The sequence below is a fragment of the Pteropus medius genome, unplaced genomic scaffold, assembly GCF_902729225.1.
Source record: "Pteropus medius unplaced genomic scaffold, Ma_sr-lr_union100, whole genome shotgun sequence".
In the NCBI taxonomy this organism is placed as follows: Eukaryota; Metazoa; Chordata; class Mammalia; order Chiroptera; family Pteropodidae; genus Pteropus; species Pteropus medius.
In genome coordinates, this window is record NW_024354500.1 from 7,192,168 (window position 1) to 7,209,195 (window position 17,028).

The 17,028-nt window shown below is 40.9% G+C and overlaps 1 protein-coding gene across 7 annotated transcripts in view; it reads left to right on the forward strand.

Moving 5' to 3' along the window:
- Nucleotides 1-17,028, forward strand: part of BACH2 (BACH transcriptional regulator 2) — a 307,297-nt gene that overhangs the window by 61,880 nt on the left and 228,389 nt on the right. For 2 of the 7 annotated variants that reach the window (XM_039853053.1, XM_039853052.1), the window contains exon 2: nt 14,774-14,886. The gene's annotated coding sequence lies outside the window, so the exon portion shown is untranslated. The other 5 variants (XM_039853056.1, XM_039853055.1, XM_039853057.1 and 2 more) reach the window with 5 other exon arrangements.

The following is a 17,028-nucleotide window of genomic DNA, read 5'->3' on the forward strand; positions in this document are numbered from 1 at the left end:
TGGTCTAAACTGTATTGTGAGGTTTAAGGTTTCTTATAAACTGGCCTCAAGTTAACCTCTTCAGTCTCATACACCAGCCCTTCTTGCCCGCCTCAGAATTTTTCCTAACCCCCAGAACTCACCAAGCATATTTATACTTATGGCTCTCCTCATCACATTCTGTTTCTTTTTCCTGAAGTGTTCTTCTTTTTCTTTGTTAGCTGTAAAATCTCACTCAGCTTTTTAGAACCCGACTTAAATGTCTCACACTGGTAAAGTTATACCTCATTTCCTCAGACAGAATTAGCTGCTTCTCCCCTTAGCAAGCTCTTACTCTCTCCATTATTGTGCTTACCTTGCTGTTCTACCATTAGGTGTCTTCTAACTAGGCTTCTCAAGGGGAAAGGCTGCAACTTATTTCTCTCATGACCCCTGAGGGCAGTACCTAGACATTTAATCGACATTTATTGAATTATTGTATGCGAATTAATTTCATCCTACTTCCTGCTATTTTTACATGCATCCTGCCTTGATCATCTGAACCATTGGCCATGGAAAAAATTGAATGCCGAGGTTCACAGACAGCACTGGACCTCTTAGCCATAACCCCAGTTTCATTTTTTTGTATTCAATAAAATGGCCCCTTTATTCTCCCTAATTGACTTATAGCAATTTAAAAAATTATACATTTTAATTTATGAAATCTATGGATATCGTGCAGACAGTATAAAATGAGAGTATAAGTTACCACGTTTACTATTTTGTTTACAGAGATTTCATATAAGCTTTGTTTGATTGAAGATTCCACTTCTAAGCAAGTTTGAAATCCTCTGTTCTAATCTTAAATTTCATATACATTTCCGTTCCAAAGATTTCATTTGGTTTTGATGAGGTGATTGCTAATATCATGTAAGTTCACACAGAGCAAGACTTCTCAACTCTGGCTACAAGATAGATACAACTGGGCAGCTTTCAAAAATGCTGATACCCAGGCCCACACCAAGGGATCCTGGTATAACTGGCCTGGGGCTGGAGGGCCTAGGCACCAGCACTTATGAAAAGCATAAATATCTTTTAATAAATTGATTCTACTATGCTTAAAGAGGCAGGTAGACTATGAAAATGTTGAAGTTTTTAATTGATCTTTTTCTTTTTCTTTTTATTAATGATATTGTAAGTAAAGGTAATGTAATATTGCATTTGCACTATGATTTTGGGGTCAAAAACTGCATTTAATTGAACCCATCTTCTATATAGTTTCCCAAGTCTTCTGAAATTAAAAGTTCTCCTTTTTTGTTATTCTCTAAAATTCTACTTGCAGCAGAATTTTAATGTCCCTTAATGAGCTATTTCTGTAGCTAACAAAAGATGTATTTCAGATCATGAACTGACAAGGGCAGTGGGTGCAAAAAGTTTGCACAGGTAATGTGGCCTTCCTGGCATCCTTGTTAGCCTGAATAAATAGTACTCCCCTGACAGAACCACCTAGCTCTGCCACGTTGATAAAATCTGACATTCTGCTCAATCACTTTTTAATGTTATCCTTCCTCTTGTTCTTAGTATGTGAAAAACTAGCTTTTTTTTTTTTTTAAGGTATGGGAAAGGATCCACTTTAATTTCTTAATTCTGTAAGATGGGCTGGTAATGCTCACATAATTCTTGGGTGGACAGGACAAAAAATTACCTAAATTTCATTTATTAATTGTCTTTTCACATATTTTTAAGAAGTTGTAAAGTATCTGAAATCCTCTAAAGGAGAAGATCTGAGAAAAATTCTTTGGGGCATTGTAAGAAAATCCTGTGAATGGTGTGTTCCATGTCATTACTATATACTACTGCAATTCAGATGTAAATAAACATAGCTTTTGCAAATTATCAATTCGTCGAAAATGGCTGCGTGCTCTTATTCTTCTAAAGTGACCTCTCTTTCAGTTTGGGCTCTTTGGGGGAAAAAAAGAAAGAAAACTTAAGAAACACTTAAGATTGAATTGTTTAGGGCAGAAAAAAGAATCCTTTAGTTAACTTGGTTGTTTGCAGTTGGTATGTCATCTGTGTGAGACTGATGTCATGCAGATTGAATGCAAAGGCAGATGTAGGGGTGTGTGTGTGTGTGTGTGTGTGTGTGTTAAAGCCCCACACCCGCCCAGAATATGAAGTGAGTGTGAAGGGCACCATAACAACCCCTGGATCTGTCAAGAATGTACCTATTTTTAACACGCTGGATCAAGTGTCAGCACTCGATAGGAGATGAGGAAGGGGGTTGAGACCATGTTGTTCCGTGGATGGTAAACGGCCCTCTGGCGTGTTTACAGTACAGCTGTGCATTCTTAATGGCTCTGCCGCTGCCATGTCAGGTAAAGTTTTCTTTGCACGTGATGAATGGCAGAGAATTCTTTAGCACAGGGAACCAAAGGAGCTAGGAGGAAGAAAGGGGAAGTGAAGAATGGAAAAAAGAGAGAAAAAGAAGCACGCAGCTCCAGAGGGAGATAGTCTGTGCTTTGCAGTTGCTTGTGTGGATAGAAACCAGATGGTAAGCTGGAACACCCGCTTGGCTATCTGAGGAGCCAAACATATGGTTAATGGTCGGGAGAAATAGCTTTCAGAGCCAGGGCTTTGCTGACTGCTTCATATTACAGATTGTTACAGTGTGTCATTACATTGCCAACCTAAGTGCTTAATACCCACTGCGGGCGCTGGGCATACACTTACAAGAAGGACTTTTAGCTCTTTGCTGGCTCTGAATGCAGAAATGACATCATAGGAAGGGCTTAAAATGTCTGGTGTTGGGAGGTAGGGAGAAGGATAATTTTGTAGTGGAAACAAGATTTTTTTTTTTAACAAGCCAAGCCTTCACTCCATTGAACTCAACTGTTTTTCTGAGAACCTTTTTATTTGAGTCTCAGTCTTCTCTCTCTCTCTCTCTCTCTCAATTTCTCTTCTCTCTCACACACACACACACACACACACACACACACACACACACACTCACACGTTTGAAACAGAAATCTAAAACACAGGCCATGTCGCCCCACTCCAGTGGACTTGATAGCCCCCTTTTACCTGGAAGCCACATCGCTGCACTCACAGGCCCTGCATTTGAAGTTTCTGTTTGGGGAGCTTTGGGCAACAGCAGGCCTGTGTTATCTAAGGAACTGCTGAGCCCATTCATCTGCTTTTCACGGCCCGCTTCCTTTTATTTTTAGCCAAATCCGTCAGGCCTGACAGGCGGGTAATTCGAGCCAGAGAAAGGGCAGAGCTCCAGGTCCTTTCCACAAAGCAATTCTTCTCCTCCCTCCTGGGAGGGCTCCAGACTTGGCCTGCTTCAGGCAGATGGATTTGTTGAGTCATGTGAGATCATTTACACAAAAACACAGTGAGGCAGTGGAAATTAAAAAAAAAAAAAAAAGAAAAAAAAAAGGAGGGTGGGGAAAAAGGAAAGAGGAGGGGAAGCCAAGGGGAGTGTGTGCTGCTGCGGCTGCTGGGGAGCATAGGAATTTGCAGCAAGGCAGCTAGACTGAGGAATGCGGTAGATTCATTTGTGTATAAGGTAATGTCTAGTTTACACAGTGGGGTGGAGCCAGGCTGGAGAGACGCCTTGAACTACTTGCCTGTATTCAAAAGAGGAAGGGGGTGTGGGGAAACTTTAAGAAAATTTTTTAAAAACAACACCCACCAAACAAAGACCACAGTGTTGACAGCTTTGGGTTCCAGTAGCCGTAAACTACCAACAGGATGGTTTATAGAAAATGAGTTTGCTCTGTGATGTAATACAAGTTTGCTTTGTCTTGACTCCAGCATGACTAAGGCAGCATGGGAGGGAAGAGAGGGAACGTGGAACAGGACTCTTGGTTAATCGTTTCCAGAGATTATTTAGCAGGACTTGAGTAGAGGGAGGAAAGTGGAATATTGTGGAGAATGACTTCGAGGTGTACCGTATTTGCGGTAGGTAAAATAAAGTCAGTACCACGGCTTCCTTGCGCAAGAGGAACTGAGCAATGATTTTGAAATGCCAAGGAAGGTATCATTTTTCCTTACCACTCATTTTCCTCTAATTTCTGAGACATTAAAAACAAAAAACCAAAAACCAAGCCTTACATCATAATAAGCAGTATTAACATTTAGTGAATCAGTTTTGTTTATTGTTTATACCACAAGCCTTTAAAACAGTCCATTAAAAAATTGTCTCCTGCTCATTCATGAAATTCTTTTTTTTCCTTTTGCTGGAATTAAAGAGTTCATGAGAGACTAATGACTGGGTTATCTAAATGTGCATCCTTATACCAAATGTACGGAAAGTATGCTATGTAGAGGAAATGGAATATATGCAAACTGGTACAGAAAAGTAGATATGAGCAGTATTTCAAAATATACACCATGATTATTTTCATTATAATACATTTCTACCATTCTGCATTTATTTCGAACCCTACTATGCAATTTTTTTTAGCCTTCCTAGAATGTAGGTCAACATCAGCATGATTCCTCATATTTTGTTAGTATTTTAAAAGTTGAAACATTTTGACATTGTTTCCCAGACCTAGATTCTAGGGGCTACCTGTACAGTTTTAGTAATTATGAAACTTAGCTCACAAATTCCTTCTGTTAATACTCACCACTGAATGTGATAGTAAGCACGCTGATCACGGCTCTACTTGGAATAAATACAGCATTCACGATGGTGCTGATGATATAGTCTAACGTTGAAGCTGCTCCAGTGTTTTTCAGACAGCTTTAATGATCTTGCTCTATATAATTAAAAGGCAGCTTTCATTTATTTTACTCGAGAGAGCTGGTAAATTTTTGTGGTTGTTAATTGTGTACATTTTGACTGCATATCAGCATTATCGTAATATGATTCAGTTGTCATTATTTTAAACCTACCTACACCTTCGAGTGTTCCCTCTGCCTCAGGGTTTCTCAGTTTCAGCATTGTTGGCATGTTGGGCCAGATAATTCTTTATTATGGGGGATGCCCTATGCATGGTAGGATATTTAGCAGCATCCCTGGCCTCTACCCTGGCCAGCTACTAGATGCCAGTGGCCGCCTCCCCCAATCATGACAACCGAAAATGTCTCCACATGTTGCAGATGTCCCCTGGCGGGGGCGGAAGGACAAGGGCAAAATAGGCCCTGACCCAGAACCATTGCTCTGTTCTTATTTCGTTTTGGAGGTTCACTCTCTAACTTGTGACCTGGGCACTCAGTTACTTCTGAGATTGAATTAAAGGGTATAAAAGAATGTTTTCCCTCCTGACACTTGTACTAAAAGTGGGAACCCCAAGTTAAGTAAAAATTTCCAAGGCTCATGCAAATAATCACGGTATTTTGGGGAAAGATTTTTCCCACCAGAAGAAGTAGACTTTTGTTACGCAGAACAGTGTCTTCCTTGGAATTCTGGCTTTGGTAGGTGGAACCCTTCAAGGCCACATTATAGCAACTTTCCCAGAGCTGCTGAAGAGGAAATGGCCCCACTGACTGAGCTTGGGGATGTTGACATAAAAAGAAAGGGACCTTCTCTTCAGGGACAGAAGCAGAGAGGCTACGCCAAAAGTTCAGTGGCTCTCTCCAGGCTCCCCACCTTCATATCAGGAAGAGGGAAAGGCAGTGATGACAGTTCTTTCTTTGGAACAAAGCAGACATCCTCTTCATCCTAGTGGCTGTGGTCTCAGAAGCTGGAACTCTCGTTAAACAAGGAATGCAGAGCTCTCCACAGGCTAAGGCAGGCATAAATTTCCTCTGTTTGTTTTGAGAGGACAAGTGTCGATTGCTGTAATGAGATCAGAGGCTACCCCGGGGACAAGGCCTCCAGGTCTCGGCTGCCGGAGCCGTTAGCTGTGGTTGTTCTCTTGGCTGCTGTTGAAGAACACGGTGACTCTGCAGAGCACGGTGATGATGTGGTGGTGCCCTTGTTTCATTCCTTGCCATCTTTCCCTCTCTAAGGCTACCAAAATGTCAGTGTGCTGTCATCCAGTTCTAAATCATGGAAAAGTTCACGTAAGGCAGAGTCCTTTCCTCAGAACCGAGGACAGCCTTCGTCGTGTGCAGAAAGTGCAGCCTTGTGCAAGGAGGTGACTGCTTCCTTGTGGTAGCTGCCTGCACTGCCGAAGCTGGTCAGGGGTATGGTTCTGACTGCCTGGCTATCCTTACACTCTTCCTCACCCAGCGTCATGCTGTTATGAGGAAGAGTTAGAGTATGAGTCACAACGGTATAGCATATACTACAAAGAATGTATTTCTGGCTCTGTCCAGCCTGAATTACAGCTAATGGGTCACATAACAGGACTCTAAATATGAAAGAATTTAGGGAACACAAAACTGGACATTTCTGGCAGAATCATGTACCGAGCTGATCCAGCCTGGCCCAATTCTTACCCCCTATCCACATCCCACCTTCTCCCCAAAATGTTAAGGTATGTTGACTAAAATAGAAAATAGTAAGTGCATAGTGAGCCCAAAAGCAGGAAAGGAAAATTGCCAGGTACCAGAAGACATTGATGCTACTTGCTCATGAGTGAGTCCAACCTGGCCATAGGCTCTAGATTCTCTAGAGGCCGTGGCGTTTATACTCGCACAGGAACTGTTTGCCAAAAGCGGGTAAGCAGCCTTCCCCCAGAGTCTGTGTGAGGCTTTGAGAGAGAAGAGAGAGAGAGAGAGAGAGAGAGAGAGAGAGAGGAGAGAGAGAGAGAGTGTGAGTGTGAGTGTGTGTGTGTTTGCGGAGTGAGTGTGTGTGTGTTTGTGAGTGTGTGTGTGTGTATGTGTGTGGTGTGGGGGCGGGAGACAGAAATCCAAGGTGACATTGTTTAAATAGCTGAGGGGTCTGTAGTTCTGCTTCCTGAAAGATGTAGGAAATTCAGTTATTTTGACATAGGCACTAAACTGGTTCGAGAGCACTGGAAGTCCTAGGACCCTGATAGAAGCAAACACTGTGGGGAAGTCAGATCCCTGTGGGGAAGTTAACAACCCAGGATGTGGTACACCCTCAAAAAGAACAAGCCACACTAGGGAGAAGCTGGTATTGGAGGTACAGTTGACCTTTGAACAACATGAATTTGAACTGTGCGGGTCTACCTAGACGCAGATTTTTTTCAGTAAGTATGTACAGTACTGTAAATGTATTTTTTCTTATGATTTTCTTAACAACATTTTCTTTTCTCTAGCTTACTTTATTGTAAGAATACAATATATAACATGCAAAACGTGTTAATCAATTGTTTATGTTATCAGTAAAGCTTCTGTCAACAGTAGGCTATTAGTAGTTAAATTCTGGGGGAGTCAAAAGTTATACATGGATTTTTGATTGTACGGGGGTCGGTGCCCCTCACCTCCTTGTTGTTCAAGGGTCAACTATACAGAATTCCAGCCTCGGGAAAGCAGAGATTAACAGTGAATCCCCGAGATTACTTTCAACAGGGGCCCATTGTGCCAAATCGAGCTTGCTTCTTGAGGATTAATGGAGGTTTCTTCCCAGAGGAACAAGATATTACACCCTCTCTGGCTTACTAAGCAGAGGAGTTTCAGTTGTAAGCACTAGCCCCTAATTAAGTGACTGTCCCTCATTACAGCTTATCTTCAAGGTATCCCAGAGAATATTTAAATTCCTGAACTGGAAACCTTTTATTGGAGAGATGGCTGGCCACCTGAGCTTCTTTAAAGAGAGATGCCTTTCTAGTGATTTCCCTTGTCACTGCTTCCTTTTCAGTGGGTCATCCTGAAGTAAACCACTGACTCGGCTTTCTGTTGAGTTATTTTAGCTTCTCACCAAATCACAGGAAATGTGTTTGCCGGGATTGTTCAGCAAACCCCCACAAGGGAGAGGGAAGCTGAAATCTTTGAAAGTCTGTAGGATTTTTTTCAGCATAAAATCAAAGAAATCCAGGTAAGTCAGGCATGAGTGGTAAACCATTGTCCTAGATGAATAGAGTTCACCTTTCTCAAGCCAAAGTAGACAAATGGTTGGGGATTGCCTAGCATTCTTGATGGCCACAAAGTACACCCCTGCAGTGACATGCCCTGTTGGCAAACGTTGGATGAGGATGCTAAAATTAAAGCATGATTCTTTCATTTATTTATTAATAGGGTGATGAAATCTCTTATGTTTATATTTTTTCTTCTGAGGCATGTAGAGCGTATCCAGAGAGTACCCTGCTGACCTAAAAGTGATGCCATACATCTCAAGAGAAAACTCTCTGTATTTTAGTCTTAATTTGGACCTGTTTTTCTATTTAGTCTCAAAATATTCTAGCCAAATGAGTAGATATAGATATAGATGTTAAAGCATCAGAAGAGGATAGAATGAGGAGAAATGGGCTCAGTTGGTGCCAGATTTAAGGAAAATCTAAATGTTTGTCTAAGTGAATCCAGACTGCTGTAATAGCATACCATAGATTTTGTGGCTTAAAAACAGTTTCTCATAGTTATGGAGGCTGGGAAATCTAAGATCAAGGTGCTGGCCACTTTGGTTCCCAGTGAGGGCTTTCTTGCAGAAAGCTGCCTTTTTGCTGTATCCTCACTATGGCAGGGAATAGGATGGGGAGGATGCAGGGGGAGAGAGCGAGTGAGCGAGCACACAAGCTCTCAGGTATCTGTTTTTATAAAGGCATTAATCCCATCTGGAGGGTCCACATTCATGACCTCATCTAAACCTAATTATTTCCCAAAGGCTCCGCCTCCTAATATCATCATGTTGGGGATTATGAATTATGAAGGGCAACATACGAATTTTGGGGAGACAAAAACCTTCAGTTCATGACATATAATTAAATTTTGCATATATTGAGAGCCTACTAGGTCTAAGGCAGTAGGATAGGTGCTGGCTGTTTGGGCATATAACAGACAAGATCTCTTCATTTGAAATGCTTACAATCTGGTAGGGTGATTAAGAGGTAAACAACTATGTGTATTTACAAGCAGAATAAGGTGGTGTTGAAGGGTGATGGGAAAACAGGAAGAAGGGAAGAACTCATTTTTTTTGAACATGAAGTACTTTCTTCATATTACTTTATTTAATCTTCAAACCAATTTTAATAAGTACAAGGAATTTTCCACAATTTTATAAATGAAGGAATAGAGATTAGGAGAGGGTTAGTAACTTGCCAGAATCACGTGCCAAGAGGCAAAGTTGATATGCAGATCGACTGATGTGGCCCCAAGCCCTGCTTACCTTCCCTGCTGGACTTGCTATAGAGGGGCCAGGAGACAGGTTGGGAGCCTCCAGTCCTGGAGATTTAAAGGAACAAAGAATCCCACAACTGTCAAGAAGGGTGTACAGGGGAAGACGCAAAATGGCCAAAGAAATCCAGCCACTACAGATATTCAAAGTATTGACATAAATTGCCAGTATTTAAAAAGCAAATGATTTTTACACGGTCTTTCTGTCTTCTGGCTTTCTTGACCCTCAGAGGCTCTGAGAATATGTGCCCTGTTCCTACTTTCCTAGAGCTACAGTTAAATGGCCTGCTCTCCAGGCCCCGCCACTCCTCATTGTCGTCTCTGGCCTGACCACTTGTCTCATTCTCTTTTGACCCCAATAAGCATCTGAATTTGTGTCTCCTGGTTTAGATAATCACCCAGGCAAGGGAAGTAGGCAGAGCCAGGCAACATCTTGACAGTTCTTCTTCTGTAGTGTGCCTTTAAGATATTCCTAAATCACTGAGAGACTGATAATTGACCTTTTTAAGAATGATAGCTCTGAATTTAAATATCAGGCATCCTGACGTATGATTTGACCAAGTGCGGCAACCACCCCCCAGCATGTGTGCCAGAGATAGTCACATGAAAGCAGTGGACACTTGACCCCTTGGCCCTGTTGGCCCTTTACTGGCCTCTATTCCTCCCCATCTGGCTCTCAGGGCAATTTTTTTGTGTGTACCAGCCGTACATCTCTCCTTTATAATTTATAATCCTCTCATTTCCTCTTCCCTATCACAATTTCTTGTTGAACTATAATTCATATGCTAGTAAAAATTTCAGAATATTAATTTTCAAATTGCCTAACCTGTCCTCAGGGAAGAAGGCTTTTGATGATGCTTGATGGGAAGATGTTTTCTTTCAGGCTTGGGTTGTATGTTTTCTATGGCATGCTGTGAAGGCAAGGCACAGGGAGCAAAGCAGGATGGTGAATGTTGTCCTGTCTCTTGGGGCAGAACCAGGTTATGGTGTATTTGCTGTCTGAATGTGGGGGTGGTGAGAACACGGAAGTCTCGAAGAATCAGAGCCACACATCTGCTATAACTCTGAGGATGGAGAAAGACCTACAGGAAGATCCTGAAAGAGCTCTGCTCTGGTCCCTCTGCCTCTTCTTCAGGAAAAAAGGAAGGAGCCATCACTTGTGAGGTGTGTGTGCATTTGGGGCAGGGGACCAGGAACTGTTTGTTGCTTTACCTTTAGATCCTTTAATCTCAGCACCATGCCCCTTATTGTGGAAGGGAGGGATTGGATTGTCAGTAATAAAATGGTCTTACGTGTACCCAGTTTTTCATAGGATTCCAGTAGATGATTGACAAGACTTAACTTGAGAGATGTGTGAATTACTCCAACCCATAAAAACAGAATGGAGGATATTAGGGTTATGTCTCTCATCTGTTCATCTGATTTCCCAAGCTCGTAAGTCCTCAATTTAGAGAATTTCCTCTAAACTCTTGTCTTTCCTTCTCTCTTTTTCTCTCCAAAGCCTGTTCATCATTACTTTACTTATTTCTTCCACACAAGCCTTTGAGTCCTCCTGCTCGGGCCCTCTGTGTGGGCGGCTGGATTTGGTGCTGGGGAGAGGCGTGACAAGAGGCCAGTTTACAGACTGACCTCAGGGTGCATTATATCTAAAAGCCAGGTTGCTCCTGTTGGCCTGTGTCCCATAGGAATGCCTGAACTACTCAGCTTTGAATTGTATTGCAAAAGGTTCTAGAATGAACATCTTGGAAGGGGGCTGAGGGATGTGGAGTGAAGAGAAAAGCCCAACTCATCATATTTCATTCTATATTGGCCTTAAGTATTAGTTGCATTTTCAAGGGCCAAGATAGCACGATACACACACACACACAGAAAACAGCCCTTTGACATCGTTAAGCTTCTCTTTAGAGTAAGGAGATAAAGTGGGCTTATTCCTCTGGACCACATTAGCAGTGACCCAGGTAAAATGGACTCCTCTGTGGTAGGTGGCGGTTGGTGGTAAATAAATAGTGGTGAAACAGGTCGGCCCGGTCTTAACTTTATCCAGCTCCTGCTTGCTGAGACCCGGGCCGGGCCATTAGAGTGTATAGTATAGAGAAGCCGTAGAATGTGGCATTGGCATCAGGAGCCCGAATCTCTTGATCTTTTCCATAATGAGGACCTGACTGGTGAGGGGCACTTGGCCACATCGCTGAACTGTCTCTGGGTATCTTTTTATTCATCTGTCCTTTAGTTTTCTCCTTTCTTTGTAGCCTCTACCTTTTCTTTTCATTCTCTCTTTGGTCTCTTCTTCCACTTACCCTGTCCCCACCTTCCTGCTTACCCACATTTCTTCTTCCACCTGGAAAGATGAATTACATTTCATTTATTTTTTAGAGGCTTAAGGTTGACCACAGGCTTCATTGCCCATTGAACAAACTATATTAGGATCAACTGAGTGGAAGTCACATGTTAGCTTGTGGGATTGACTTTCTCCAGGCACCCTTTAAAGACACTTGTACTTTTTGTTGGTGTTTAGTATCAGAAGAATCCAACTTCATAAACGATTAAAAAGAAATATTGAAAAACAGAATAATTTATTATTTATTATTTTTTTATTAAAAATTATTGGGGGTGACATTGATTAATAAAATCAAATAAGTTTCAAGTATACAATTCAACAGTATGTCGTATATATATTACATTGTGCGTTCACTACCCAAAGTTATATTTCCTTCCGTCGCCAAAGGAAAAACAATAATTTTTGAAAACATTAATTTCACCACAGTAACTCAAGATATCTTTTTCTCTAATGCTTTATATTTAAGATGTGGTCTTTTTTTTTTTTAAGCCGTGGGTTTCTCTAAGCTCATAACCTGAATTGGCTGCAAAACAACCAGGTTCTCTTTATTTCAAAGGAGAGCGAAAGTACTTGGTGAAACAAGGCCGGTCCTTTTGGTTGCTGTCCAGAAGCGAACTGACCCAATTTCTAAAACTGTCATCTGTTCACTGAGATGTTTTCTGTTAATAGTGGTCTTTGAGTGAGATTTTGTGTGTGTCTGTGTGTGTGTTTTATTGGGGGAGGTTTTTTTATTTGTGATCTTTGTACATATTTTAATTCTATAATATCTTGAAATGAAGTCACTCGTAGCCCAGTGTCTACTGCAGCATGACTAGGAATTTGTTTTCCTCTCTGCATCTAGCTCCCTAATTAAGAAAACTACCACTCAGATTGACATCAATACTAAATGAGAGTATTAATATAAACAATTTTAAACACTATACAGCTATTAAATATTTCAAACATTTTAAAAAAGATTTACAATCCTGGATATTAAAAGATTTTTCTTTAAAAAAAAACAAAAAACCCCAAAGGCATTCTGCAACGATAATCAACATTGTTTTTAAGATTCTGCATTAAGAGTCTACATCATCTTAGGCTCTCTGAGTGACAGCAAAGAAAAAAATCTATTCATAATATTTATTAAGAACTTTCAATGTGACTAATATTTCCCTTTATGAATTTTTTAGTCTGACTTTGTTGTAGAACCAACATACATAAAAATGACCTAAGAACAGTTGAGGTGGGGGTAGAGAAGCATGTAGGGAAAGATCCATAATTAGTTCAGTGCAAACTCTATGCACATGTTCTGAGGGAATGGGGGTTGTGGTATCACTGAAACTGGGTAGAATTTCCTTGGGGAAGTTGTGTTCAAGTACCCTTGTCTGTTTATTATTATCTTCTCATACTCACTTGTCCTGGGTTGATATCAGTGTATACATTTGAATGGAATTGTGACATCAGGCATCTCTATAAGGCATTTGGGCAAACTTCTCAGTTAAGTGCTGGGTCGTAGTTTTCAAATGGATTAGATAAATGTATTTAACCCCAAACAACATAGAGTTCTGCTTTAAGACTCAGAAATTAATTAGCAACTGCTTCTGGAAATTCAAGAGTAAAAGTTACCTACATAATTTTTTGTCAGTCACTTTAAGATTGGTTAGAATTATTGAATTTTTCTGACTTTGAATCAGTGATTACTCAGGCATCATGTAAATATGGAGGTGTTTGTATGTATTTAGGCTTCAGAGTTGAATTCCAGAGTCTGTCCATGTTGTACATCATTGTTAAAATATGTTGTTACTATGACTGAATGTGGTATTTTCTTTGGAGTCGATGTGTCTCAAATAGCCAGGGAGTGATCTGCAATTTCCTGTCCCTGTCTTCTTATTTATAAAAGGAATTAGTAATATTATGTTCACAAAATAGTAATGTGTGGAGTAGAAGTTTATCATTTGAAAATATAAATTGTTAAATCATTTTCTTAACAGCAAAAGATATTACTATGGGGAATATAGTCTTTGACCTTTATGTGTCCTCCACTCAGCGGATGTACCTGGGCCTCATGTCACTCTCCAATAGAGAAAGGCCGATTGCTAAGAACTAAAGGTGATTATAGTGGGCTAGTGGGATTATGAGTATTTTTTCCTTTTCCTGTTGAACATTATATATTGTTATTATATTATAATTAAAAATTATATACATTTTAAAAGCACTGCGGTTCCATTTAAACCTCCAATTCCAGTTTTCATGGAAAGGTTCAAATAGATTAATGCTTCCTAGATGCAATCTGAAAAAATAACACAGAAATTAGGTGATTATAAGGAACCTTGCAATGTTTTGTTCTCCTCTCAAAGCGATCCATAAATATCTTTCAAAAGAAATGGCCACAAATTTAGTTCAGTAAGTATTCGAAGATATTTTCTTTCTGTTTTTTCTTAATAATTGACAAATTAAGAACCCTTGAACCATACAATAACTGTTTTACTCTAAAATATAATTCAAGTAAATCAAAACACCTACCTAAAGAACCAATAGCATAGATAAAACCGTGGACCCTTATTTTATTTGAGGGACAGTTGGATTGTCTGGTTCATTTAGCCCTTGGAAAACTGACCCCCTGAATTCCTATCTGGCATACTGCCTCCCCAGGAGCTCTGTGGAAGGTTCTGTTCTCCATGAAGCCCTGGCAATCTTATAGTCAGGCTCTAACAAATGCCTTTCTGTTCCATTATTCTTTGTGGGCAGCAGGGAAGTCATTGAGGTCTGGCACTCAGTAGGTGCTGCTCATATGCTAGGTTCTTTACCTTCCTAAGGAAGTCAAAGCTTGAACTAGAAACTCTTAAATAACTAACCGCTCTGGCTTTATCACTATATCCTCAGTAACCGGCATCTAATAAGTACTCAAAAAATAGTTCTTAAATGAATGAGTGTTCTTGTCCCTGTGTATCTGCGGTCACTCTGAGCAAATAATATGTAGTTTTTCCTTGGCCACTGGCATGTCCAGTGTCTGTGGCCTCAACACTCTTGATTTGACTCTCTAGACCTGCACTGTCCAATATGGTACCCACTAACCACATGTGACTGTTTACATTTAAATTTAATTAAAATCACAAAGTCAAAAATTCAGGCCTCAGTTGAACTAGCCATATTCCAAGTGCTCAGTAGCCATATGTAGCTAGTGTTTACCATTTTGGACAGTGCAGCCATGGAGCATTGCCATATGGCAGAAAGTTCCATCGGCCACAGGACTGCTCTGTGCCTTTCTGAGCACTAGTTTATGGATTTCATTCTCGTTTGTATTTGCAGTGCAGCTGTCTGCTTCGAGAAGTGAGGACTACAGGAACAAGGAGAATCCTTAAGAACAGCTTCGCATTGTGACATGTCTGATCCCTCACTTCAGTCCCTGCAGCATGAACAAGGTAAGAGGTACTTTGGAAAAGCGGCACTTATGTCTTCTTTATGGTACCATGACTTTTTCTAAGTACATAGTGTCTTTCCATGTTGTGAAGAGGTTGTTTCTCCTGCCAGAAGCATTCCATAGGTTGGAAAGTTGTGTGACCCCAGAATGTAGTGTGTACAGGAAGGGTCCCAGGAGCTGGTGGCCATTCTATGGTTATCCTCTGGAGGTGTCACTTGTGTTTGCCAGAGGCTCTGAGCCGCCAAAATACTGGTTGTTAGCATAACTGTCTTGTTATGAATATTGGAAGATTAAGGCTCCGGAGCCAGACTACCTGGGTTTAAATATCAGCTCTTTCGGATGCTAGACTCAGTGACCCTGGGCAGGTGGCTTAACATCTCTGTGCCTCAGTTTCTCCATCTAAAATGCTAATGATAATGGTACCTACCTCACTCAGAGGGCTGTTGCAAGGATGAAATGAGTTAACATGTGCTCTGGTGCTCAATATAATGCCTATTCACATTATAAGCATTTAATAAATATTTGCTGCTGTTGTTTTTGATGTTGGGGCACTGTTGTCCCTTAGACATTATTTCTAGAGAATCTTAGGTGCATCTGCAACATTTCCATTTATTCCCTGATTGATTCAGCAAGCAGAAATTGATTACCAGATGGATACTCTGGGGATGAATGATGAATGAGGCTTAGGTCTTGCTTTCAGCAGGTGACAGATAATTTTGAGGCCGTGTGGCTAGTGTTCTAATGAGGCTCTGGAAGCTGAGAAGAAGGCATATCTGACTCTGAGGGGTCTGGAAAGGACAGTTTAGAGAAGATGACATTTTGAATTGAATCCTGGATGATAAATGGTCATTTCTTGGACCTAAGAAGTAGGGCAGGGCATTCCAGGTAAAGGAAACCATTTATTTTTAGGAACAGAAGTATATGAAAAAGTCTGACATGTTTAGAGAACAACAAAGAGCTTTGTACAGCTGAGGCAAGATTTCTCAGCCTTGACACCACTGACATTTGGACTACATAAGTCTTTGTGTAGTGGGAGGCTGTCTTTTTGCATTGGAGGATGTTTAGTAGCATCCTCCTCTCCTCACTTCGGTTGTGACAATCAAAAATGTCCCCAAGACATTGGCCAGTGTCTCTCGGGGGAACAGAAATGCCCCTGGTGAGAACTACTGTTCTGGTAGAAAATGGCAGATGTCAACCCAGAGAAGGAGGTAAGGGTTTGATTCTGAGAACCACTGAGAATTTAAAATAGAGAGAGACATGTCTGGAGACCTGCAAGAAGAGAATCGTTACTGCATTATCTATGGGTTGTGATGGAGTTGGACAGCGCTCTTATGTGATTTGGTCTTTAAAAGATATTATGGAAACCCTAGGCTTTTAGCAAGCCCATTTACCTTGTTGAGATTCTTTTACGACCCTACCCAGTGGTAATTTTTCTCATAGCTATTTGGCCTTCTCAGGGGCTGCTGCTTTACCCCATCTGAAGAGATCAGGAAAAAATAAACAATTGTTTTTTGAGAGCTTTTCATTTAGCTGAGGCCAGGCCAAAGAGAAGGAAACCTTGTGCTGACATTTTTCCCTCCTCTGGTTTAAATACTTACCTTTAAGCAGTCTTTAAGAGTGAGCTTTTGGAATTCTGGAATTCCAGAATTCCAGGATGGGCAGGTATTCTGCCCCAAGGTCATGATTGGAGGGCGGGGAGGGTAGGAAATCATTGCAAACCTTGGCTTCTGTTGGAGTTTGGTGTACTAAAAAGCTAAGACAACTCTTGGGAAATCTCTTTTTGGCAAGCACAGTTTGCAATGACAGCCCTGCCCTAAGTTTCTCCAGGGCAACTCAAGACCTGATGTCATGATTTGGCTCTTGACACACAGCTGGGAACCAGACTCCTTAGAAATTTCAAGTGTCTCGGTAGGTGTGTCTGTGGCTCTGTAAGTTATGTTCTGCCTGAGTAGCCCAGTGACTAAGTTATTTTATATTACAGTATTTTAATTTAATGTAGTGATTAAGCATGATGTGTAACCATCATAGGTCAGCATTTCTCCTTATGGGTTTCTTGGCATAAACCAAAGAATAGTCACCTTTTTGGCGCTAGTAAAACTAGAGAATCATCTCATCAATTAGGATATGTAAGTTAGAACATTGG